This window comes from Arvicanthis niloticus, chromosome 13 (assembly GCF_011762505.2).
Source record: "Arvicanthis niloticus isolate mArvNil1 chromosome 13, mArvNil1.pat.X, whole genome shotgun sequence".
NCBI lineage: Eukaryota > Metazoa > Chordata > Mammalia > Rodentia > Muridae > Arvicanthis > Arvicanthis niloticus.
The window spans coordinates 58,180,639-58,206,966 of NC_047670.1; the positions used below are offsets into that span (position 1 = coordinate 58,180,639).

General features: G+C 45.0%; 1 protein-coding gene across 5 annotated transcripts in view; it reads right to left on the reverse strand.

The window, feature by feature from the left end:
• The window catches only part of Pacsin2 (protein kinase C and casein kinase substrate in neurons 2), a 91,972-nt gene that overhangs the window by 42,390 nt on the left and 23,254 nt on the right, over nucleotides 1-26,328 (reverse strand). The window contains exon 1 of one of the 5 annotated variants that reach the window (XM_076911739.1): nucleotides 14,462-14,583. The exons of 3 other annotated variants lie outside the window; for them this stretch is intronic. The gene's annotated coding sequence lies outside the window, so the exon portion shown is untranslated. Of the gene's footprint in view, nucleotides 1-7,135; nucleotides 7,280-14,461; nucleotides 14,584-26,328 lie in introns of those variants that run through there. One more of the 5 variants, XM_076911740.1, reaches the window with a different exon arrangement.

Here is a 26,328-nt window from a genome sequence, read left to right on the forward strand (position 1 = left end):
ACCATGACCAGCCAAAACACCAACTTTAAAAGGAAGGTATACCTAAACATTCATACATCCTCAAACAAACAAAACCAGTAAATCTATGGCAATCATAATTTCTGGGAGCCACAGAGGTGGCTCAACAGTTAAGAGCACTGGCTACTCTTTCAGAGGACCTGGATTCAAATCCCAGCAACAACATGGCAACTCATAACCGTCTGTAACTCCAGTTCCAGGGGGTTCAATGCATTCTTCTAGCCACCCTGGGCACTTTACACACATGGTGTCCAGGCATACATACAAGCAAAACACACATATACATAAAAATAATACACACAAAAAACAAAAAAAGTTAAAGCTGTAAATATCAAACAAAACAAAAACAAAACCACCATAATTTTTCATGAGTCAAATGTACAAAAATATTTTCAAGTTTTAATTATGTGTCTGTGTGAATGCATGCTACATGTATGCTAGTGTCCTCAGAGAACAGAAGAGGAGATCAGATCCCCAAGAGCTAAAGGTATAGCTGATGACCATAGGTGTGAGAACTGGCCCTGGGTCCTCTAGAAGAACAAGGAGTGCTCTTGTCTGCTGAGCCATCTCTCCAGCCAAAAGTCAGTTTTTACAAAGTGATCTCAGGGTCAAAATTTGAAGATTCGTGCAGGCAGTGGTGGTGCACGCCTTTAATCCCAGCACTTGGGAGGCAGAGGCAGGCGGATTTCTGAGTTCGAGGCCTACAGAGTGAGTTCCAGGACAGCCAGGATGACACAGAGAAACCCTGTCTTGAAACAACAAAAGGAAAAGAAAAAAAAAAGGAAAGAGAATAGAATTAATCTCTTGATGGCTTCAAAGGGAGTCTCACTAGAAAGGGGTTATGAGGAAACCCCGTAGATCAGAGGCTAGAGTGCATATTTATAGTGATCTTCAAGGCTGTAAGTCATCCCATTCCATCAGACCTGAGCATCAACTGCCTTGTGTGCATCCTCACCAGGACCCCAGTGGCTAGCCTGCCTCTTTTCCAGGATCTTGCTGTAAATCAAGACACAGTATGTACTTCCCAAGCCTATTCATATCAACTAAAATTGTTCACGAAGCTGCTGGCACGGGATCCCAGCCTTGTACTAAGTCCTGTGTGGACTAATGCTAAAAATCAAAGGGCCAGTACTAAAACTAACACATGCATTTTACACCCTGAGTAAAAAGCAGACTAAAGCTGGTAAGGTGAACCCTCCAGCTGTGGGGTGCAGCCTTTGCTGAATAACAGAAGGAGCAGCAGTTAACAGTCACTGAGCAGGAGCCCCAGTGCTGGCTGTGGCAGACCTACTCCCACACAGCTCCATACAGCATGGAAAGCTGAAGCAAGAGGTGGTGTGTATTATGGCTCAAGTTACCCAGGAAGTGCAGATCTGAGTCTCAAAACCAGGCTGCATTCTCCCGGATGAGGCAGGAGTAGGCGAAAACTCACTACTGAGTTTGACCCAGACAGGGAGGAGGGTTTGGAGAGAGCTGGTGTACCTGCCAGGGCTCAAGCTCTGTGTGGATGTCGAAAGGTCTGCACTGATTCTCTCAATTTCATTCAGAAGGCCACACACTAGCATGTCTTACAGTACACAGGAAGGGGAAAAGACTAGTTACTTAGATTACTAACCAAAAATGTTCTGAACAAATAGGGGAGGGGCTGTTTTTGTATAATGGGTCTGTTGGCCCATCCACTAAGTCACAGAACTTCCCCCACCAGGAGCACCTGACACACAGAAGGCCTCCTTGTTATGTTGCTTTTGTTCTTTAAAGAGGGTTGCCCAGGCATCAGAGGAATCATGTGGGAGGAGCTAAGCCAGTCAACACTGGACTTTCAGTCTTCCAAATCATCATGCAGGTGTACAGCAGAACCTGAAAACATGTAGCCAGCACAGCTTCCTTTAAGAACAAGCTAGCCCTCAACTAGTGACCTCTAAAGTATAAGACTTTGAGGTGAACATGAGCTGTCTCTTTCCATGCACAGTCCTCTGGGACTATCTTTAAACCCTGGACAATCACCTAGGAAATAAACTTTGTTTAAGAGCTGCAGTGCAGAAAAGAACCTTACAGAATAACCCCAAATGTACGGACTAGAGAGCAAAGTAAATGTGGTCTGAATGCCAGGCTCTTTAAGACCTTGATTAAGTCCAAAGATACACTGCTAATAAGAATGACCAAAACAGTCATGGTGGCTCATACCAGCAAGCCAACACTCAAGAGGCTGAGGAGGATTTCTGCAAGTTCTTATAAGCTCAAGTCTAGCCTTGGCTATGTAATGAGTTCCAGGTCAGCCTGGACTACAATATGAGGTTGTCTCTAAACAAAATGCAAGAGAAAAAAAATGGCTTATGTTTTAGGCTCTCAAGAACCAAGGGTCAGTTAGACACACAGCACTAACATCTCCCAAGTCAACCTGCTTGCCTGTGCCCTCGACCAGGAGACCTGGATGGAAGGGCTCAAGGCAGAGAAGGAACTGAAGGCCTGACATCCCTGAGCCCCTGCAGCATCTTTCCCAGACCAGCTCCTTCTTCCCAACACTTCCAAGTGCTACAACAGACTCTTCCCACTTAGAGAAAATTGCTGTTGCAGCTGGAGAAACACTGCTGCCGACTCTGTAAGCCAGCCCCCACAGAGCAGTCAGGAGCATATGCAGGCATGAGCACACAGACCTACAGAAATGTTATGGAGCCTTAGTAGCAGAAACAGGAGGAAACGCTGCTTGCAGGGAACTGTTCAAAAATAAACTGGCACCAAAATATCAGAAAAGAGCTGCAGTGACTCACTGTCCTCACTGCTGAGAGGACAACGTTCCTTAACAGACTTGTCTCCCAGGCTTTTTCCCTAGCCGAGAAACAAGACAGGGTAAAGAGAAGCCCTGAGGTCTAATTTTACTAGATGAGTAAGATCTTACATGTTTAGAGTTAGGAGTATAGAGATGAACATTCATGCAAAGTACTTTAACATAGAAATTCTAAAGCAGAAGAACCAGGGCTGAGTGTGTGACACTGATACCCCCAGCAGTGCATCTGACAGACAGCCCAGACTCAGCCAGAAGGTGGGACCTTGAAGGCACCCACCCATATGTTCACTGCCAGGATGACCTCTTCTTAGCCATGCACACATGCTTCACCTTCATGCTAACTGCTCTCAATGACAGAAAACCCTTAGTGGCCTCAGCCTTTGTGAACGACCAACCACCAATGTGATACACTGCTGTCCCAGACTGCTCTTTCTGGTCAACTCTGACTCACCCTGCAAGGCCTGGTGTGAGGGTCAATCCCTCCTCTACCATACTAGAGAAGGTGGGAGCCATGTAAACATGAAGAGCCCAACCCAAGGCAAGACACCCCCCTCAACCCACAGAACCAAGCAACAGGAAGGTCCAGCACCCCTCACAGACCAGTCACATAGACATGGGGCTGGCTTATCTCAGGCAGTCCTGGACTTCTCAACACCTTCAAAACAAAGCTACATCCACCTAGCAGACTCCTCGGTTCACCTACCTCAACCCATTCATATGTAGAAAATAAACAACCTCATTTTGCTACGTATCTCACATCAACACTAAGAACTGATGGCATTTAAACTGAACAGAATTGTGTTTTTGAAACCAGCCAAATAATTCCTTGAGATAGTGCTGGGAAGATCTGTGGCTATCACTTATGTCTGCATTAGAGCTCTCGTTTCTAAACTGTTTCCTGTCAGAAAGCAGCAGGCATGATCGGAGAATATCCGGGTTGACAATGAAAATGAAGATGGTTCTGAAGCCCAAAAGGAAAGCCTAAAGCACAGAGTGCTTGCTAAACCTCACACCTTTGGAACCACAGTCAATGAAAGACATGGCCTTCCTTTTCCTGATGCTTACAGGAAAGGAAGGTATCATAGGACAGCTGCTGCTCTCGGCCCAGCAGGCTAACGAGAACCTCAGTGAAGCTCCTTCTGGCAGACTGTGCTATGTGCCAAGGCTCACACCAAGTAGAGAGTGCATAAACACTAATGCTCTTGCTCTGCCAGGTCCTTCAGGCTCAGCTACCTCCTCCTAACAGCCTGTCACAGTTGGCATCACCTCTGGGCGTCGCTTGCCCAGCTATCCTGCAGCCTGTCTTCATTCAGCTCCTGGAGCCCCATGAAGAACTGGCTTTGCCCTGCTTATCTGTGTAGGACTCAATCCACCAGACATGCAGGAAATGGAACAAGGAGAGAAACAGAAGTCCCAGAGAGTGATACGTTGTGAGACAGCAATTTAAAAAAAAAAAAAAAAAAAAAAAAAAAGGTTGTGGATTCAAGTAGTAACTTGTTTTGCCCCTGCTCTCTTTTGTATCCTAATAGCACAAAGACAACAAGCTAAGGACCAGGTGTTTTGATCATTTTCAGCTGCCCTGCTTTAGGGTAATATTTGTCTCAAGTCACAGAGGAGTCACAGAGGTAGGAGGAAGTTCAAAATCAGAAGGTCTTAGGCCAGTTGTCAGCCACCAGACAACCCACAGGATGATAACAGTGAAGGTCTGGGGCTCACAACATGTAGTCCCCCCCAAAAGAGACTTTTCTTATGTAATGAGAAGGTCAGATTGTGTCTAAGACTGACCTCACGACAATGTTTTCTATACTTCTGGCTGGCAAGTGCCCTAGAATGGTAACATGGACACTCAGCTGATACTGAACAGGGTTAAAAATGCCTGTAAAAGAACAAACAGAACACATTTTAAAATAGGATATCCACACAAGAATGCCAACAGTAACATAAGAAAACACAGAAGGAACCTAAAGACCGGAAAGAAAAACGGAAAGAGGAGACCCAGTTAAGGCTGGGTAAGTAGACAACCTCCAAGGACGCCCACAGTTCCTGAGGAGCTGCCCCATGAGGAAGGGAGTAATGAACCCTGGATGGTGCTTTCAGGAGAAATACAACTCCTCTTGCTCTCAAGGTTGAGAGGGATGAGAATCAGGAAACCTGGACTCAAGGGCTTCACTGTGGCTTTCACAAGCTGCCTAAGAAACTCCTATGTAAGCCACTTCCGACTAGCCTCAGGCTCTCTCCTCCTACATGAGGGAAAAATGAGCCCTGTCCTGACTGGCTCTCTCCAGATAAATGGAAGGCAACTGTCACTGGCTTTTGTAGATGGAACCCACCATTTGCTCTATCCCTCAGTAATGTCTCCTGAGTACTGCCTTCTTAGAGACTGCCAATGAGTAACCGAGCATCTACCAGACCTTTGAGAGATTGCTACAGGAAGCTACTTAACACAAAATAATGGAATTTTTTTTTTTTTTTTTTAAAAGAAGGAGGTTTGACTCATGCATGGCAATGCTTGTCTTACCTAGTGCTATCACTCTCCAGTCAGCCAGGACGAGTGAAAACAACTGGGAAGCATGGACTGGAATTTTTTGTATATAAATGAGAAGGTCCCGTACACATCTGTCTAGCAGAGACAAAAGTCAGATAGGGACAAAGCTCACCAGTACAATGACTGCCTAACTAAGGCCCTAGCTTCAATCTCCAGAACCCATGGGTGGGGCACCAAGGATGGGAATTATCAGCAGAGGGCTGGAGGTAGCAAAAAGGCTTAACTATTGAAACTAGATACATGTTTCTAAGATACAATGAATGCATAATCACATACTCTACCCATTTAAAGCCGAAGAAGTGATTTCTACCCAGTTCACCAAGTTGTGCCAGCACCACCAGTCAATTTTTACATTTCCACTACACAAAACACACCCCACAGCCCTGAGCAGTCACCTCTATCTCCACCCTAACAATCACTGAATCAGCTCTTGTCTCAGGTTGGTCTCTCTTTACACTTCATAATAAAGGAGTCACACAGGATGTGCTCTTGCTTCCTCCACTACGCATGCTCTGTGGAGCACTGTGGCCAATCAGTATTTCACGCCTTAATGTTCAATAGCATCTGGGTGTATGAACACACTCCAATTTGTTTATGACTACCAGGTTAGTCCTACACTGCACACATGTGCACACATCTTCATTTCTCTAGCGTAGACCTCAGAACTGCTGGGCCAGACTGAGACGTAACTTCTCACAGCCTTTGACAAACAACTGCACCATTTGACACCAGCACCAGCAGTGTAACGAGCTGGAGCAGCGACAGAAGCAAACGCACTCATGGGCACCTGCTAAGCCAAGGTGGCATGAGCTGTCATGGCACATGAGCAGAAAGCTGAGGCGGAGTCCTAACTGTATCCTTCCTGCTATGACCACCATTGAGGGGGCTTCCACGGGTAGCTGTAGGGAACAAAGTCTCTTAGACCAGCCTGGCCCAGGGTGATCACTGTGTACAGGACTACACATCCAGTCACCACACAGGAACGTTGAGGAAAGTGGGGGTGGTAAGAAAGGCCAACATTTTTGTCATGCTCAATCCCTGAAAACTCACTTTGCTTACTAGTGAGGCATAACCTAGACAGATGGAACATAATGAATTATGGGAGGAAGGAGAAATGCTTCCTTAAAACAGGTCAATAACATGTTGGAATGGAGCTATGGGGAACAGGAATATACTCTTACATTGCCAAAAGGCTCTATGGGAAAAATCTAGAAATACAGAACGAGGCTGATAATAGTTACCAACCTCTGACTCTGTCGTCCCACCCTGGGGAATATGCCCCAAGCAAATAAACGCAAAGGAAAAAATAGCTTGAACAAAATGTTCATCCCAGTAATATTTATAACAACAAAAACTGGAGACAAGTCAAATGCTCCAAAGCTAAGAAAACAATGGTGAATTGACAGGACAGACACACAGCCACCATAACGGACAGGCAGGAAAGGGGTTTCCGTTTCAAATTGGATATATACGTGGACTAGCACAGACATCCAGTATTTGGGGGCAAGGGCTGTGCATCCTCATCCTTGTTCCTAGGGCTTGGCAGGAGGGACACACTTACATATCCAAGTAACTACACGTGTGAATCAATAAACAACCAAGTCAATGTAATGCCAAGGGCTGGGGAGATAGTTAGAGTCTGCTTCCGCCAGGAAAGCAAACATTCATGAGGAGGAGTCGCCAGAAGTTCTAAGGGTTGCGAAGTGAAAATGTTTTCATCAGACAGACCCTCCTCAGGTACTCAAGACTATGGCCTTAAACCTACCACCAGCATTTACATGACCTACCTTCTCGTTACATTACGATCCTTCTCAGTAGTCTTGGTCCAGCCACTGTCACATCTTCACCCCCAGGCACAGGGCCTGTTCCTTCTGTCGAGCTCTTTCTCACCTGCCTAGAGAGAGAAGCTACCAGTCCAACTGCTATGCTAGCCTCTTGCCTTGGTTTCATTGCCTACTGGCAGCACTGGAGAACTGCCTCCCTCCTGAGGGACTTTCCTCTGTGTGCTGGCCAATCCAAATCCTGCAAACAATCCCCTCCAACCCTTCCTCTATCCATCTCCCTTCTCTCTCTCTCTCTCTCTCTCTCTCTCTCTCTCTCTCTCTCTCTCTCTCTCTCTCTCGTGCGCGCGCTCACCCTCGGCAGAATTCCCACTCCCCACTGATACCTTCTCTGGCCAAGATTATGTTAGTTTCCACTCCTGTCAAAGTCCCTCTCTTCCACAGCACTCTTTACCTGAGCAAATCCCACACATCAAACTGCCTTCTGCCTTTCGCCCCATATCTGCTCTTGGGCGCAAACCAACTCAGCCGACTGCCTTCTAGATGCCTCCGTTCAACCATCCCGCATCCCCATAAACTCTGCCTCCCCAGTCTGTTCCGAAGGTGGTTGTTCAAGCATCAGGAAATGGTCCCAGCACTCACAGGCTGCTCATGCCAGAAGCTCCTCTTCCCATACCCACACCTTGCTGACACTTCTGCACAGGCTAGGGGTAGGCTAGACAAGAGTTTATACAGTTTTGGATATTCTCGTTTTAAATACAGGAAAGTATTTCTGATCTAGAGGCACCAGACTCTCAATGCCATATTTTCTTAGCTTCAGTGGAATATACTTGACTGATGGGGATTTATTACACCAAATATAAGCATCCTAGGTAGCCACATTCAACAAAGACGTGCTTCAGGCCTAAAGAACTGCTCACGAGTTTACTACCACAAGCACACAGCTATGTGACAATGTGCAAAGTGGGTTGCCAAACGGTGACAAAGTGCTATTCCAACAGTATTTGAATTCCTTTATCAGCAGGCTAGAGAGGGCTCAGAGGTTAAGAGCATGTGTTGCCCTTGCAAAGTACCCGGGTTCAATTCTTAGACAGCTTATCATCATAGAAAGACTCCAATTTCAGAGGACCTACCACACTCTTCTGAATGTGTGCCCCAAGCATACCATGGTGCACATATACTTGATGCATATAAAATAATCTTTAAGAAATTTTTTTTGTCAGAGCTTGATAGATGGCTCAGTGGTTAACAGTACATGCTGATCTCCTAAAGGACCTCAGTTTGGCTCACAACTAAGTGTCTTACAATTGCCTTTAACTCCAGCTGGCCTTTAGGGGCACTGGCATACATGACATACTTAATATACACATAAATAAAATTAAATCTTTTTATTAGAAAAGAATCCTTTCAGCTAGGCATGGTGGCACATACCTTTAATCCCAGCACTTTGGATGCAGAGACAAGTGGATGTCTGTGAGTTTGGAGCCAGTCTAGTCTACAAAGCAAATTCCAGGACACTCAAGAGTTGTTACACAGAGAAACCCTATCTTGGGGGTCTGGAGTGGTTAAAGAAAAAAAAAAAATCCTTTCACCATGCAACACACCTGTGTTCATGTATGTATATCTGCTTGAGGGTCAGAGCTAGAGAACACACAGGATACATCAGCTCAGCTCTGCTTTGGCTTGCCTCTCACTTTAGGGTATCTTAACATCAGAATCAACAGTCTCATACAAGTGACAGATGGCTGCAGATACACAGAGAGGCATGACACAAAGCAACAGAGATCTGAGATGGCAACTGAGGTACTGCTGTTTCAGATAGTCCCTGTATGTCACCTATGGCTGCACTCCACTCCCGTCTGCGAGGCACTGCCACAGCCCACTGTCAAGCCATGTCAAACACTGCCCTGGAGACTCCCAGTCAGGGGTGCTGCCTGCTCAGCTTCCATTCAAAAGGTGCACTTCAACTCCCAGAAAAGTCACATAGATCCAGATGAGTCAGAAGGACTCTTCTGGCCAAAGTTGGAAAAAATTATAGAACAGGTCAGGAGGTTGTCCTTTGTTCAGAAGGACAGAAAATGGGGGCATTCACCAAGGGGATGAGGAGAGAGTTCTGTCTGACTGAAGCGGATGCTGCTGAAGCAGGTTCCCAGGCATGGACACAGGGCATTGTTAACAACAATACATGAATCAAAGAGTCCCAGGTCAGCCCCTCCAGATCCTTTCAGCCCTCTACTCTGAGACTGCCCCCCTAGAAGCAGGACTTCCTGTCACACAAAGGGCCTCTGTGGTCCTATGTCCACAGAGGAGGAATGGATGCTTTTCCTATGCACAGGCAGCAGTTTCAGAGGTCCTTCCCCATAGAAACGTCTGACAAAGCAGATGCCTCTAGGAACTGCAGCCCTGTCTCAGAGGTGACAGTCACTGAGCAGAAAATCAGAAACAGCAAGAGAGCAATAATGCCACAGCACATAACCAGGCAAGGACTCTGAAATCTGTGATTTGATTCCTCACAAGACCATACCTTTTGCTGGTCTGTTCACACCAGGCAAAATATTTCTGAGATGTGAAATAATGTTCATCTGAAAAATGGAATCCAATCTGCTCTGGAGGCTGTGTGGAACCAGCAGCTTTCTGCTTGGGGTGGGGTAGGGTGGGGTGGGGTGTCTTCTGTCAGGTCCCCAGCACTGAGGTGCTCTGTTCTCACAGGACTTAGAATCACAGAAAGGACTTCCTCTAACACAGTGGACAATCTCTCCAATGAAGAAAAGGCTGTGCAAAAGGGACACAGACAGGGTGCTCAAGATAGGACACCACTGGAAGGCCACAGGTTGGAGGGATGAGCATCCCAGGAAGGAACCTGTATGACAACAAAAGTTGTACAGCACAGTAGGGCTGACTTGGTGGGGAGAGGGTTGTTATTTACAAATAACAATGTACATGGGACAGACACCAGTCTGAGTCCTCAAGTCACCACAAGTGACTTATGTCCCATCTACCTACCATGAATCCCTCCTTTCACCACACCCTCCAAAAATATATATGTATTCAAAGCCCACCTCCACAAGAATGCTAGAAAATGACACAAAATCATGGCAATGCCACACCTTTCAGAAGTTGTATCCAGAAAGGAACTGTTCAAATACTTCTCCAGGCACATGCCTTTGAAACTCAACAAGGTACACAAAGCAGGAAAATTGGTTTGTGATTGAGTGCTGTATAGGCATTACCTGCATTCAACCATGATGCCACTTTCTCAAGAACTCACTTTGCTCCTCTGCATGTACCAGCTGGAGCCCACAGCAACCCAACCCAAACAAGAGCACTGGGCCAGTTTACAGATGGTGTTCCCAACACACTGGAAACTGGAAGAGGGAGGGAGGGACACAGACACAGTATCAGAAGCAGACAGTGAGGAGAGATGGAGGGAGGGAAGGAGAGAGGGAAGATGTGTGTTAAATAGTACTAGCTAACTCAAGCAAGATGATCAATTACATTGTCAAGAAAAGGAAGCCAGATGAAATATTCTATACAAAACGCATACTAGAACTCCAAGAGGGGCTGGAGAAATGTTTTCAAACATTAAGAGCACTGGCTGCTTTTGCAGAGGACCTAGGTTCAATTCTTAGCACTCACGCGGCAGCTCCCTCACAGTCATCTCTAACTCTAGTACCAGGGGATCCCATGCCTTCCTCTGGCCTCTGAGGATATCAGGCATGCATGTGGTGCACAGATAGTCATCATACAGATAAAACACTGGCCTAGATAGATGATGTAGACAGATAATAAATTGAAAAAATCCACAATGAAAATAAGCGTGAGTCTGAAACATTGAGAGACAAACGTCACTCAGGTGGGGCAGGGCTGCACTGAGAAGCTGTTCCTGGCCTACAGCCTCTTGCCTTAGGCTCACAGTCAGAAGTAACAAGCCTTTCAGGAATACTAACCAAAGGTGCCCACTACAGTGGCAGGGGAGCCACAGCTCTGCCCTGCAGCATGAGCACATCACTCAGGGAGCTCACTTCATTCTTGGCTTTAGAGACTATATATAGCAGGTATACTCTTATTAAATTCAATTTTAAGCATAAATTCAATTTTAAGCACAAATAAGATATTTATAAAAACATCCATTTTCCTGGAGTATATGTATTTTAGAAATGTTATTTATTATTTAATCATGGTCTTGTCAGGCCCAAAGAAAACTCCAATTCCCCAAACTCTAAAGCAGCCCAACTATCTAGGTTGAAATGAGCCCAACCTGGACTACAGGAAGATTTCTGGAAGTTAGACAAAAGCCAGCATTCCTCAGGAACTTGTGAAGCTGGTTTCCCTCTACCAAAAGAAGTTACTTGCCTTACTTCTGGTAAAAGAGACACATGGCGACCTGTGGAACTCTTAGCATATCAAAGCATATGCTGGCATCACAGGTACCTGCTGCACATTTCAAAGTCAGTCCTAGCCCTTCTCACCTCCTCCCTCTCTCCCAACTGCTCATTCTCCTTATAACCCTGCTATCCTGCTATGCCCCACCCCGTGGGCCCTCTCAAGCTCCCCCCCCTCCCCCCCCCACTTTCCTGCTTCTCTCACTGTTTTCCCAATTCTCTCCCCTGCTATTTTCCCATCTCTCACAGACAACCCAGTCTGCTTCTTCCTCTCTCTGCTCTGGACTCTTTCATTTGCCTCTGGCTGTTTTCTCTCTCCTATCTACAGTAAAAGCCTTCCTCAGAACCATATCATGGAGCAGGCATGGTCTCAGTTTCTACAAGCCTCACTGTGGAGCTCTGGCTGTTCTGGAACTCAGTATTAGACCAGGCTGGCCTGGACCTCATAGATCCACTTGCCTCTACCTCTGCCTCTGCCTCCTGAGTGCTGGGATTAAAGGTGTGTATCACACCCTGCCTGTTTCATAAATTTTTAAGGAGTATACTCTAATTATTTTAGAAAAAAAACACATGCTATCTATAAACTTTCCCTAGGGTACTGAGTAGGCTTTGGACAGCGGCAAGGAGCCAAACCAAGGTGGATGGACAGTCATCCAGTGTTCTCAGCCAGTCTCTGTTTGTATCTGAGTTTCAGGAGGACTCAAATTCAGATTTTAGCAGAGAACTTTGTAAAGGCTGGATGCTAGAGACTGAGCCCAGAGCTGCACATGCTAAGTACTGGTCTACTCCAAGAGACTTAAGTTTAAAGATTCTGAAAAGCTGTGAATAAATTCTATTTCACTAATTAAACCATTTCTTTATTTATACTATAATTTTTAAAAAGTCTCTCATGTTGCAAAACCTGTCTCAAGACTTAAAAGCTGTCAGTATTCCCATGCAGGAACTGAAACACACAAATACTAAGAAAAAGAAGCTTGTGTCCAGGGTTTTCCTGTATGTTTCCTCTTTCAAAGAAGAACGAAGTACTTGTCCATTTCTTGAACTAGATGTGATCATAATAGGTCTGGCAGTTTCCTCTACAGACGACACAGAATGGGGCTCACTCGGCTGGGACCTAATTTAGGAGAGAGGCAGGAAAAAAACCACAGAATAGAGACCTCTTTATTTTTCAGAAAAAGTATGTCTCAGAGGCAGGACTGTCAGCGCCCTTTGTACTGACAATGACCTCATTATACATTATACTCTATATTAATCTACTTTATTCATTATGCATCTATGCCACATAGTATTCAGCAAAAATTGTTATTTAATAAATGCTGAATGTTTAGAAGAAAAAAAAAAAGAAGAAGAAAATGAACTCTTGGGCCAGGGTTGTAGTTCAGCAAGAGAGCATGATCTGAGAGAAAAGGAGACCATCCAAGGTATAATGTTGGGAAAGCATGCCTACCACGCAAAAGCAATGACCTAGAAAGCAGTCGTCTTGGCTTCCAGACTCAGCTAACGAGCCATGCGACCTTGAACGAGTCACTGCCCTTCTCAGCCTTGATTCCTTTATCAAAATGGAGCCACTCCAAGAGTGCTCTAACTCGAAATGCCAAGTTCCTACCTTTAAAACTAAGCCACGAAATACCTTAGCATGTGGGTGGAGGGTCAAATAAAAAGACGGATCAACAAAGAAGGCTTATTCTGACTGGTGGAGCTCTCACCTGCAAGGCATGCTTTGGCTTGAAGTTATTGAAACCTCTTTGTTATTTTTACAAATGCAGCATTTAAAGAATATTCAGTTGAATTCTCGATGATCCAGACAGAACGTTTGATGGAAGAGCCATTCATAGCTACAAGAGCAAAACTAAAACTGGTGGGCCTGATTAAGGTCTCGGAGTCACGCATTACATACCGTGGAAGTTTCCCATGACCCAAAAGTGTCAGATATATATGCAGCTCATAGTAGTGATGCTCCACCAAGAAAGCGTGTCTAAGTGGTGGCCCAGCCCACACCAGCACAGCATCACAAGTCCTGCTGCCTGGTTCAATGTTCATGGCAATAGTAACCCAGTAAGAGTAAGTCATGAAGGGATGGTCACTTAAGCGAGAGGTGGGGAGTGGGTATGTTTTTTCCTTTTTAAGCTTTCAGTTACACATACAGTACTACAAAAATAAGGGAGGGGGGAGTGGTAATTTTTCAATTCCAGAATATGACTTTTGAGATAAGAAACAATTTAAAATATATATGAGGTTGTTCAGCTTTTAAAACAGAATGTTTGATACCCAGTAAAGACATAAAGTTTCTGGCGCTGGGGACAGGGCACAGGGTCTGAGAAGAGAAATGAAGAAAGAGCTGACTCAGGCCACAAGCGAGCAGAATGCAAATTCAGGGAGTGACTCCCCCACCCCCTACCACAAAGTACAGTAAACGGGAAAAGCTCATTTGCTGGCTGTTCTCTCTGTGTCTATAGATTAGCTCTGGCCTTTAAGAAAGAAAACAGCATAAATAACAAACACACCATCTGAAAGTAAGGAAATATCAGCCCTCTGGTAACAAATGGCTAACTCAGGTAACTCAGTTAGCTAGGCAGTTAGAAACATTCCTCTAGAGGTATGCAATCCGGAGGAAACCATGCTGAAGCAGTTCAAAGTCAGCCACTGGGAAAGGAACCATGTGTACATGTTTCAAGCCAGTGTCAAAGATTATAAAGCACAAGTATTCATTTCTTTGTTCAGGCCAAAATCTAGCACAGGAGAATCAAGCACTTGCAGTCATTTTCTCAGGGCATACAGGACAAAACATTCCATGCTGGTTAATGTGGAACTTGGCTGAACACTTCCGTCAAGAACCTCTCAAACTAGCTACTCTTACTTACAAGGTAAGACTGCTGGCAATCACGCAAACCAGAAAAAAGAAAGTGCAGAAATTCTACTTTCAGACAGGTCTACCTTAAAGTACACTCACGGTTCTATGTCAAACGCTGGCTGCAGCAGCCTAACTTTGCAGATCTGCTGAGTACCTGCCTCCTTCCGACCCTGCTGTTGGTCTGACCTCCCTCTCCCAGCCGAATTCTCCCAGCACATTTCATCATTTCCTGTTGGCTGCTGAGATAAGGTCACTCAGTACACTGCACTGCCGCATTCACAGTACAAGCTCCAGGTTCTGACTGCTGCTGGCTCCTGCATGCCTGGGCCATCACAGAACAGTTTTCGTTTCAAAAGTGACCCAGGAATCTCAGTATTCCAATGGAAAACAAAGAAAGGTCTGGTAACAAATCTTCTGCTCCTACCAAATCAGTGTGTGCTCACCAACTTACGTGACAGATTTGGCCTTGTCTTTAGGATCTTTTTAGTTAGGACAGAAAAGGGCATGCTTGAGGTCTCAGGGGCAGATCTGTCAAGTGGCCAATGTTCCCCAGGCTTGCCTCTGAGGGTGGGCTAATCTTGGTGTCCCTACCACCCAACTCTACTCTCATGCTGCACTCTCCAATGCAGAGCAGAGCAGCTTGTTAATGGAAGACAAGGGGGAACTTGATACAGAAGACAGGACAGGGACAGGGATGGAGCAACTGCCTGCTAAGGAGGGCTCACAAATATTCAAGATTAAAAAGAAAAAGCCACCCCACTTCTTCTATATCAAAGAACTGAAAGGAAAAGGAAAAACGATGCTAAAATTCTGGGTATAGTGTATGCACAAGAACACATATCCGTGCTGGGCAGTGGTGGCGCATGCCTTTAGTCCCAGCACTTGGGAGGCAGAGGCAGGCAGATTTCTGAGTTCGAGGCCAGCCTGGTCTACAGTGAGTTCCAGGACAGCCAGGGCTATACAGAGAAACCCTGTCTTTAAAAACAAACAAACAAACAAACAAACAAACAAAAACAAACACATAGTCATGAGTCCCCTAGACAGAGCACGGGGAGAACCCTACCCAACTGCTGGGATGAGGACAGGAAGTAGACTGGAGCAGGAGGAGCAGGGAGCTTCAGAGTTTCTGGTTCTGTTTGGGCTTTTCCTTTAGTACTTGAGACAGAACCTAAGACCTCATCCAGAACTGTGTCACTACACTGCAGATCCACAGCCAAGCCTGTTTTCTGATTCTTGAACTAATTACATATATACTGCATATGTGAAAACCCATGCACATTCATGTCTGGACATTTTTCGTACACATATTATTTGCCAACAAAGATTGTTTAAAATTGCATGCAAAATGGCTCAACAGGTAAAGGTGCTTGTTGCATAAGCCCAGCTACCTGAGTTCCAATCAGGAAACTGTCTTCCCCTGCTTCCCTTCCAGAAGTCCTACCCCTTCCACACAGCCAGCTGGGATGCTATGTTTAAGTGGCAGTGGCAGAAAAAGGGTCACTTTAGGACAGTTTGTACCTTAAAATATGAACCAAGAGGAAGAAAAGAGAAAAGTTAACTTATATTACTGACAAAACAATACACTTTGAGGAAAAATAATACACACGAATATTCAGTCATTTATCAGGGTCCCTGATGTCACTGTTTACTTGGGCATGTTACTCAAAAGTCAGCTAGTCTCACCTTGTACAAACCAGTTGGAGCTCTCTTTCTTAAACCTTGTGCTGGAAATCTCTTAACAGAAAAATCAGGAAAGACCCCATCAACAGAAGTTCTCACTTGCTCTCAGTGGCAGAAGGGAAGGGGAGGCAAGGGTACTTGACAGCCCAGCCTCGCCAGGCTTTCCATATATGTGGGTCCCTGAACTGAGAAACACAAAGCCAGAGGGCTCAGATGGGCTGGTGGAGGGTCCTGCAAGAGCCCTCTGACTACAGGGACTTTCATTAGCAATCCAACCTCCACATCTGCAAGATCAAGCCAGCTGCCCCAGCAGAAGCTACTAGGATACAGTTGTCCTATAACAGTGGTTCTCAACCTGTGGGTCATAACCCCTTGGACAAATCTCCAAACTATATTTACATTATGGTTTATAACAGCAGTAAAATGAAGTAGCAATGAAAATAATTTTAAGGTTGGGGATCACCACAGCATGAGAACCACAGCATTAGGAAAGTTGAGAACTGGGACCCTTGTCTCTCCTCCCTATCTGCTTCCCCTCCTTCCGTCTCACCCTGTATGAGATGCTGATTTGCATACAACTGAGTGGCACTGACAAAACATCTCCCTAGCCTCCAAGTTCCCTGTGCCTTTCCCTGGCTTGACAGAGCAGCAAACACTCATCTGTGGTTTTAAAGCGTAGTTTCTATTGTTGAAACATAACCCAGCCGCATAGCCCAAGCTGGACATGAACTTGGGGTCCTCCTCCCTAACACTGGTATCTGCCTTTTTGCAAAGAACGGAGAATGGAATACTAATAGTGTAAGTCTGCAAAAGCAGAAGGCTCTTCTTGGGTTCCTGCATGCCATCCGAGGGGAAACAAAACTCCAGGAACAGACTTTCTCAGCCACTCACACTTCTGCAGCGTACTACAGACAACACTGACAGTCAACTGCACCGCACGGTACCAGAGTCAAGGACTAAATTCCCTACCATTTTAGCCTAAGTATATTTTATTGAGACTCAAACTTTAAGGTCACTGACTCTGCCAATGATTCCTTCCAGCCAGCATCACTCAGCTTCTCTCCGCTGCAGTGGCAGAACTCAGGTTCGATGGCTGTGAGGCAGGCAACAAAGTGTGCTAATTTATGATTTGTGCTCATCTTCAAATACCAAGTAAATATTCAATTTCAGAAACATACTTACTATTAAGTAAAGTCAGGTGGTGGTAGATCATTTGGAGAGAGGAGGGTAGTAGCTAATTTCAATCCTAATGTTAGTCTTGCCTATTTTTTTAGGAACCAAGATGTAAATGAGTCATCTGGCTCTATTTCTCCACATCTATGCCAAATTTTCTATCAGAAAATGCACCAGCACAAAGCTGAACTATCTTTGGCAAAGTTTAAAAAAAAAAAAAAAAAGGTAAAATCTCTTACATAAGCTTCTTTGCTCTTCTGGCAGTTGTCCAATCATGGAGGAGAGAGAAGAAAAAAAAAATAGAAAAAGGAAGCAGCAACAGCAAGCTAATTAAAGCTGAAAGCCCAACTAAAGCAGCAATGTGATAGAATGGTTTTTCCCCTCACTATAAAGCGTATAAAACCCCCACCGCCATCAAGAGAATTGATACTTGGGTTGTGTGTGTACATGCACATCTGTTCAAATCCATGTATGTGTGCATGTATGTTTGAGGCAGTCAGGTGCCATCTTTTTTTTTTTTTTTTTTTTTTATGATTTATTTATAGCCGGGTAGTGGTGGCACATGCCTTTAATACCAGCACTTGGGAGGCAGAGGCAGGTGGATTTCTGAGTTCGATTTCTGAGTTTGAGGCCAGCCTGATCTACAGAGTGAGTTGCAGGACAGCCGGGGCTATACAGAGAAACCCTGTCTCAAAAAAAAAAAAAAAAAACTGGGAAAAAAATTTGTTTATATTATATATGTGAATATACTGTAGCTGTCTTCAGTCACATCAGAAGAGGGTATTAGATGTCCTAATAGATGGTTGTGAGCCACTATGCGGGTGCTGGGAATTGAACTCGGGACTTCTGGAAGAGCAGTCAGTGCTCTTAACTGCTGAGCCATCTCTCCAGCCCTGCCATCTATTTTTTTGTGACAAGGTCTCTCACTATGGCACTCTGGCTGGTTAGGATCTCTCTATGCAGATCAGGCTGGCCTCGAACTCACAAAAATCCACCTACTGAGAGCCAGGACTAAAGATGTGCGCTGCCATATCTGACATCTACATTTTTTTTTAAGACTGCATCTCTCATCGGCTTAGAGTTTGCCTAGTAGACTAGACTAGATGGTCAGTACACCCCAGAGGCCTGCCTGGATCCACCTCATCAGCAACAAGATTACAAGCATGTGCCACACATCCAGGCTTTTCCCAAGTGTTGTGGGATCAAATTCAGGTTCTCAGGCTAAGATGTCACACTCCCTATGACCTGGGAATAGTTTATACACTTTCTGGGTGATATACTGAAGATGAAACACAATCCAGGAAGGAAATCTGAAGTTCAAAGAACAAATGCCTAGCAAAGTTCAGTGCGTTTGGGAACATTTTTAGGAGTAAAAGTAGGTCATGTTGTGGGAATGCTTCATTGGTATGATTTTCACACATTTACTTATATTTAATTTCACCATCCGCTACAGTGTGGCTGTCAAGTGTCTCTTTAAGATCAGTGTTCAAGAGTCCTCACTGTGTCACTACTAAGGACTTGTAGAAGGGAGGAGCATGTCCTCAAAGGGAACTGTGGGACCATGATCTTTGTCTCTTGAATCCCAGCTACCAAGTGTCTTATGCTCCACTCTGCTCTACCATACAGCACCATGAGGTGCTGCCCCAACACCATTCCGTGGGCTGCAGTTCTGGACTGAAAAAAAAGATAAAATGAGCTGAGGGCTAGTGTTCAACTCTCCGTCTCCTGACTGGGTGTGCAGTGTGACTAGTTGTCTCTTGCTTTCTGCCCTGTGCACATGATTCCTTCTTAAGTTGCCTTTGTTAGACATTTTGTTTCAGCACTGAGAAAAGTAACTTATACAATTACTATAACACCCACCTACTGTAAAGAGGGAAGAGTTTTGATGGACAAGTTTGGAGATTTCCTGCAGAGTTGGCTACCCATAGCTTTTGGACCTTCAAGTCTGGTAGGACAGGTGGACAAATACCCAGAGGACCACACAGTTTGACAAGCACTGTGTCTAGGAATCTAATCGGGAACCAAGCTAGACCAAGGTGAACAACTAACTCCCTAGAAAAGTGAGCTCCTGAACTGAACCACCTTCAGCAGTCACCTCCAAGGGAGGCAGGAGCTCCTGACTTAATTACAAAGTGCCTTTTATTGAAGGCAAGAAAAATAGCCACACCTTTATTTCACCCACTAAGGACATTAAAAACAAAATAAAACATGAAAGCCTGTTACCTCCCAATATTTCACCGTCAAAAGGTCTTCCTAATTTTGGCTGGAGTGTAGGTTCAGCAAGTAAAAGCACTTGTTGCCAAGCCTGCTGACCTGAGTTCGATTCCCAGGATCCACATGATAGGTGAGAAGCCACTCCTGCTAGTTGTCCTCTGACTTCTACACAAGCTGTATGGTGTACACATACATATTAATAACATGAAATAACTTGTAACTGCTGACATGTGTCTGCATTTGTGACTGTTGGGTTTCAGACAAGAGGCTGAGGTGCATATTCTACATACCAAAGTGGACCATGCCTGGCCTCTAAGTTCTCCCAGCATCCCTCAGTCCCTATGTAGCATACCCTATCCTCTACCCTGACCTTTCTAGCCCAGGGGCTGAGCTTTCCCTCCCCCAGAAGCTCTTTCCTACATAATCTAGACATTTTGGTCTCTCTCCCTCTCCCTCCCCCATCTCTTCTCTCCCTTTCTTTCTTTTTCTTCCCCCTCCCTCTGTTTCCCTCCCAACGGCAACTTCCCTGGCCTCCTTCCTTGGGACCAGTAAACCCACCCAAGAGCTGCTTCCCAATAAGCCTGCCTTTAATATACTTTAATCTAGATTTTAATTTTTAAATTTTATTGAATTTTTAATTTTTTAATTGGCTTATTTTGCCACAGAGAATAACTTATCAGTACCAAAAAGACAGAGAAAATGTTTGCTGAAGTGCGTTATGGTTTGTCTATGCTCAGCCCAGGGAATGGTACTATTAGAAGGAGTGGCCCTGTTGGAGAGGGTGTGGACTTGTTGAAGTAGGTGTGTCACTATGAGTGTGGGCTACAAGACCCTCATCCTAGCTGCCTGGAAGTCAGTATTCTGCTAGCAGCCTTCAGACGAAGATGCAGAACTCTCAAGCTTCTCCTGCACCATGCCTGCCTGGATGCTGCCATGTTCCCACCTAGATGATAATGAACTGAACCTCTGAACCTGTAAGCCAGTCCCAATTAAATGTTGTCCTTATAATAAGAGTTGTCTTAGTCATGGTGTCTGTTCACAGCAGTAAAACCCTGACTAAGACAAGGTGCTAAGGTGACTTTCTCTGAACACTTGTGTTTCTATTTTACAATGTGCATTTATTGGTTTTAGAAAGGAGAAATAGTGGGCTTCCTTTCTGAGTCCTCTAACTGGACAGACAACATGGAGGTCAAGTCAAAGATCAACCTTGTTACTGTGCAGAGAGGCTAGGACCACTGCACTTCAGAGCCCACAGGCTAATGTCCACCCATAGGCTTTCCTAATATCCACAGTGCCCAATGACACTTGAGAAATATATAAGGAACTTGAGAAAGAAAGAGGGTGTCAGCTGGACTGAAGAGTCTCCATGAGGACACAGACAAGGAAGCCAGGGCAAGGTTAAAACCCTCAACTAAACTCAAAGCACAGGCATCCTAGACCAGCACTTGACTTACATATGGCCACAGCACTGGATGATGGTAATTCCAAAAGCATGAAGGAACTCCATGTGGGAAAAGGTGGGTGTGAGAAGGAGATTTTCATGAATAAGTAAGTCTTTACTGGATGAACAGAACAAATAATTAGACTGGCATACTCATACAATAGAGTGGTCAGTGCTGACCATGGTCATAGTGTCTCTAGCCCCTAAAGGAAAACAGTCTATTAAATACCAAAGGAAGGACCTTGAAATGAAGGAGGTCCCTCTGAAAGCTCATAACCATACAAACTACAACAAGTACATCAACAACTACAATTAGTTGTTTTAGTAATCAACAATTACAATTAGTGACTAGTAATTAATGAGGATGACGGTGGGGAGCTTCCAAAGCATGGGGTCAAGCCTGCAGGAGCTGTCAGGGCTCCAGGCTCCCTGCATCCCCAGCTGGTCCACAGTGCTCTGCTCCATGCCTAAGCAGCACTCTTCATTCCTGCCAGTCTCAGAAGAGTCATCTCACTAACACTAAGCTGAAAACAGAAAGAGAGCTGGTACCTAAACTATCATATGCCATCTAGTTTACACAAAGCTGGTTTGAGAGCTGAGTGGTGGTGGCTCACGCCTTTAATCCCAGCACTTTGGAGGCAGAGGCAGGCAGATCTGTGAGATCAAGGCCAGCCTAGTCTGCATAATTGAGTCCAAGACAGCCAGGGCTCTATTACACAGAGCCAACGAGCCAACAAACAAACAAACAAACCTGTTTTAGGGGTTTTTTTTTTTTCTTTTTAAAAAACTCAGACAAGGTCCACTATGTAACCCTCCCTGTTCTAGAACTTCCCATGTTGAACTCACAGACAATCAATCCACCTGCCTCTAAGAGAGTGAGCCTCCGCCCAGTTTTAAACTAGGGGAAGACGAACTGTGACAATAACTATGAACTGGGCCCCACACTGCAGCCACGGCACTATAGCCATGGCCCCACACAGGAGATACAGAGGCACTCAAGCACAACTTCACCTCTGGTCTTTCTGACTAGAGACCAGGCTCAGAACCACGAAGCCTACCAGCCACTTCAAGCTGGTTAGGAATTCAATCATGCTTCTAATTAAGTGGCCTCAGATGGGTTCCTCACAAACATCTTCCTACACATGTAACAGTATAAATTACAGAACTAGTAACATGCACCTGGACTTTGATGTGGTGAAAAGCACGTGAGAACTAACTTTATTATGACTTGGATTTTAAAATGACAGAGGTAAACACCTTTAGTAGAATTGCTGACCACTGCCCTGGAACTCAAGGAGAACAGCATTACTAGCTGTGGGTCCCAGCAGATTCACCAATGAACCTGTTTCTTCAGCTATCACCAGGACCAGCCTCTCCTACTTCCCAGGTCCTGAGAAGAGAAAACTGCCTGGTGCTGTGTATTAGCTAGCTTTTCATCGTGGACACTACATTTTTCTGAGAGATGTCAGGAAGAAAAGACTTTCAGATCATAATTCTGAATGATTCAGCTTCTTGGCTGTTTCTGGGCCTGTGGAAAGGCAGGGTATCATGATTGTTTGTTTTGTGTTTTTGTGTGTGTGTCAAGAAGGGAACAGGGAGGCCGGGCAGTGGTGGTGCACGCCTTTAATCCCAGCACTTGGGAGGCAGAGGCAGGCGGATTTCTGAGTTCGAGGCCAGCCTGGTCTACTGAGTGAGTTCTAGGACAGCCAGGGCTACACAGAGAAACCCTGTCTCGAAAAAAAAAAAAAGGGGGGGGGGGACAGGGAAGATGTAGGCCCCAAGGACATGTCCTTTGTGACATATTTCTTCCTACTAGGCTCTACATCCAGAATCCCCGCCCCCAGCAGTACCACCAGCTGGGGACCAAACCTTCATTACTCCAAATCAGTACCTACTTGCTTCTGGCTGTCCTCTATCTGCCCACTGTACTAGTCTGAATGAGATATGTCCCCCATAGGCCCTGACCTTTGAACATTTGGTCCCCAGTTGGTGGCACAATTTGGAAAGGTCTAGAAGATGTGGCCTTGAAGGAAGTATGTCAAAGTATGCTTTGGGACTTACAGATTCATGCCATTTCATTTGCCTGGTCTGCTTTGTATCTGTAGTTCAAGACATGAGCTCTCAGCACCCATGCCCACCCACTGCCTCCACCCTGCCACTGTGGACTCTGACTCTCTGGAACAGAAACCAAAACAAACTCTTTTCTAGGTTGATTTCCTTGATCATGGTGTTTTATCACAGCAATAAAAACATCACTCCCACCCACTAATGGCTCTAGCCAATGAATGACAGACAGTAAATTCCACCAAGGATCCAACAACACCTTTATCTCTAACTATAGCATCTTTCTTTCAGTTTCCAAGGTTGGCTTTAAACTTGAAGCAATCTTCTTGCCTCATCCTCCCACGTGCTGAGATGACAGACATGAGCTCCCACACCCCACTCACACACAGATGACTGGCACTGTGCCTGACAAACTGACCTGTTAATTGAATGTGATTCTTATTTCCATCCTACCTACTTCCAAATGACAGACTGCCTAGCAGGGAAGGAGGGCCTTTCCTGAATGTTCTTTTGTCCATGCTGTGTCTACCACCTCCACAGGCGTAGTAGAGAGCTCTTCCTGTAGAAGGCAGGAAGCAGCAACTGCTAACAGCTCCTATGTCCCAGTGAAGATCATCAAGTTGAAAGGTCCTAAGCAATGAGAGTGCAGTTTCTTCTCCTTCCTTCTTCACCTCTGTCATCCTATAGTGGCCACATAGAGCAAGCAGATCTCCTTTGCAGACCCAGCTGACCTTTAAAAAGACTGACCCTGGGCCTAGGATGTAGCCCCAGAGTGAGCACTCCCATTTACGAGTACTGCAGCTAAGCTCTACTCCCCCACATCCCTTACATGCTGAGCACACACCACACTCACCTCTGCCTGGGAGTAACATCTATGAGAAACACAGGATCTACCCATGCACTGATAGATTTGCATAAAGAAAGCCAGCACACAGCCACAGTGCTCATCATGGTCTGGCCCACTGAAGCAACCTAGTATCTGCTGACAGAATAAACCGTGGTCTGTGCATGACATGGGGAACTTTTGTCAACTTGACTTCACCAGCAGATACCCAGATATTTGACCAAATATTCGAATACTTCTATAAGAGATGAAATGCACATTCTTTTAATAAAAATTTTTTAATAATTATTTTTTTAAATTTTATGTGCATTGGTGTTTTGCTTGCATGTACATGTCTGTGTGAGGGTGTCAGATCCTCAATGGAATTGTGAGCTGCCATGTGGATGCTGGGAATTAAACCAGGGTCCTCAGAAGAGCAGCCAGTGCTCTTTTAACGAATGAACCATATCTCCAGCCCCCTGAAATCAACATTTTAATCAGCTAGTTTTCGATTGCCCTCTCCGGTGCAGATGGGCCTCGTCTAATCAGCTGAAGATCTGCGTGGAACAAAACCAGTAAGGAAACGGCCACCTGCCCACTTCAGGCTAGAACTGCTTTATTGGCTCTCGTAAGCCACAGTGCATAGTGGAGGCACACGCACCTACTATTAGCTCTATTTCGACAGAGAGCATGAATACAAATGCATGCAAAAGACAAGCATGAGTCCTGCTTTATAAAGCATATAGAAACATTAGATATAGTAATACAGATAAATACTTAAATATATAGTATTGTTTGAAGGGAAAAAAGAAAATCAAGAATGATGAAGGCTCGAGGCCACATTTATTCCTAGCAGTAAGCAGCAGCTTCCCTGAAGTATACACAATGGTTTCCTTCTCAAGCTGGGAAGCTGGCCCCCATGGACTCACTGATATGCTTCCAAATTTAGCTAACCAGAACTACAGATACAGCTCAGTAGTAAGCACAATTGCCTGGCTCATACAAGCCTCTGGATCTATCCACAAGGCCTTAGACACCTGAAAGATAAAATAAATAAATACAACTTGCATATCCATCTCTCTTCTTTTAGGTGAATTTTAAGTTAAACAAGACATTTCTAAACAAAAGACAGATGACAGACATGTCACAAGACAGACACAAGAAGAAACCTGTTTAGCAAATGCAGAACCAAAATCAGTGGGTGTTGAGACACCCCTAACCCCAGCTCCCCCTAACCCAGCTCTCCACTCCCCACCCCCATGGCTTTCAGGCCAATCTGACAGTCTGGTCTGCTTGCAGCCCTCTAAGTCTCAGGCCTTCCTTTCCTCTCTCATTTTGAGAACATCCACCCTCTTGTGTGAAGATCAGAAGACAGATTACTTTCAAGTCTCCATTCATTCACTCGTTCATTCATTCATTTCTCACTGAATTTAATTAGGGTTGTTTACATGAACATATGAAATAGATCTTTGTTCTTGAGATCTTAAACTGAGACAGACGTGTAAACTCAAGGGAAGTGGAACCACTAAGTTTCAAAGTGATGCCCACTGAAGCTTCCTCTCTAAGGCGGGTATGCTGTGAGAACCTAGAGACAGACACCCACAACTCTGCTACACCAAGCAGTCAGTCTGGCTTGACCTGAATTAAGTCTGAGGCTTATTATTTATTATCATTCCCACCTCCGTGTTTATCTTTTGTTTTATCTGGCATGAGCATATAGTAACAGATGTAGTAACTTGTAACTAAGAAATCCAATGAGAAACACTGCAAATAGCCTGTGTTTACATGCAACAAAAAAAGTACATAGGAGGCACATCGAGTTGGTGGCTAAGAATCTACTTTGTCCTGCTGACAGCAAAGCAGGGCTCCTGGCTCCAGGCAATGACATTCCTCTGCCCTGAATTCACCCACCCACATGGGGCAGAGCTCCGGGAGGTTTCTATGTATGAACTGACAGTAAATTCAGGAATGCAGTCTGTCCACATTTGTGGCATTCCTAAGGATGATGTGCTGTTTCTGGCCTGAAATTCTAGTGCACTCACCTGAGTCTCAACACAAACCCTGGCCTAGTCTGTTCTGTCTCCCATTCTGCAGGGTGCTCTATGACATTGCCAAATGCAGTTCCATCCCTAGGACCAGTTCCTCTTCCCCCTGACAACAGCATCTCAGTTGGGCTTTGTGGAATCCCCTTCCCCTCAGAAACAACAATCCCTGCCTGGCTCCTTTTCAACTTCCTGAATCTGCAAGGCCACCACACCCAGTGTCTTCCATGGATTGGCTTTATGCTCAGACTTGCTTAGATCACAAAACCCTTACAGTTTACTGTATTCTGGCAAAGTAGAATTCAACCCTCTTGACCAGTCCCTCTATACACAGACCACTGGCCTCTACAAATAACTGAAATACAAAAAAATTCCAAAGCATCTGAAATGTTCTTGCCATTGTCCAATGCCCAAGGACAGCAACATGTGTTTACATCTCTGCCCAAGAAGTAATATTAGGTTAAACATAAAGACAGTCAACTGCAGAAAGACATGAAAAGCCCTTGCCAAATGCCTCCTTCACTATGAA